The sequence below is a fragment of the Tiliqua scincoides genome, chromosome 1, assembly GCF_035046505.1.
Source record: "Tiliqua scincoides isolate rTilSci1 chromosome 1, rTilSci1.hap2, whole genome shotgun sequence".
Taxonomy (NCBI): Eukaryota; Metazoa; Chordata; class Lepidosauria; order Squamata; family Scincidae; genus Tiliqua; species Tiliqua scincoides.
This window is the reverse complement of record NC_089821.1, coordinates 223,543,349-223,544,431: the sequence shown is the minus strand read 5'-3', so window position 1 is coordinate 223,544,431 and position 1,083 is coordinate 223,543,349. Positions and strand designations below refer to the sequence as shown.

General features: G+C 46.3%; 1 pseudogene; it reads right to left on the bottom strand.

Annotated features, from left to right (window-relative positions):
* Positions 1-502: 502 nt before the first annotated feature.
* LOC136637436 (5S ribosomal RNA) lies at positions 503-622 on the bottom strand (annotated as a pseudogene).
* Positions 623-1,083: the final 461 nt, after the last annotated feature.

Below are 1,083 nucleotides of genomic sequence, written 5' to 3'. Positions count from 1 at the left end.
TCTTTGCCTGTCCTTTCTTCTTGTGCCACTAAATTCCTAACAACGTTGACTTCTATAGTGAATTTGCACACATGACATGTTTTATATATGTTGCGGTATTTAAAAAGAAATTTTTTTTGCATTTTTTACATGGATTAAAAAACTAATCTGTATAAAACTGTCCCTCACAGGTTAGTACTATGCCCCCTTAGGCAGCTGCATAGTTGTCCTAATGACCCTTGTCACACCTGTGCACATCTTTCCTCATTTGTGCCAGGCACAGCATATTTTCAACTACAGAACCCCTGACAAGGGACAAGGAGGCAAACAGAAGAACACTCGCTGCAAACCAGGGCTTTCGTCACAGTGCAAGCCATGCTAGTCTCTTTTTCTGCACTGCCAGTCAACCTCTGGCAGACTTCCTGACTCTGTAGGAATCCCAGGAGCCCATGTAGCAAACGGTGTAGGAGCTTTCCTCGGAGGCAGTGGTTGGCAACCTTCAGTCTCGAAAGACTGTGGTATAAGCCTACAGCACCCGGTATTCCCAGGCGGTCTCCCATCCAAGTACTAACCAGGCCTGACCCTGCTTAGCTTCCAAGATCAGACAAGATCAGGGACTTGCAGGGTAACAGTTGCTGCATAAGGGGTGTAAGGTTCTCATAGGTTCTGAGGCAGTGGTTCTCACACATTTAGCACCAGGACCCACTTTTTAGAATGAGAATCTGTCAGGACCCACCAGAAGTGATGTCATGACCTAAAGTGACATTATCAAGCAGGAAATTGGCTCTCAACCCACCTGGTGGGTCCCGACCCACAGTTTGAGCAACATTGCTCTGAGGCTTTGCCCCTCTGAGGACAGGAAACGAACTGGTGTGCCATAGCATCTGATTCCCTCACTCCAACTTTTCCCATGTTCTGCACCTCTGGTTTTCAACCAATGAAGGGGGCTCCCCTAACAGGAAATACTTTTTGATAGGATGCATTTCCCAAACCTGGTTTCTTGCAAGGATGTTTCCCAAAAATTAAGTGAAATTGGGGTCTAGCTGCTGCAGTCCAACCAAATCAATCTTTGTGCACAATTTGTCAGCCAGCACTCAATACATG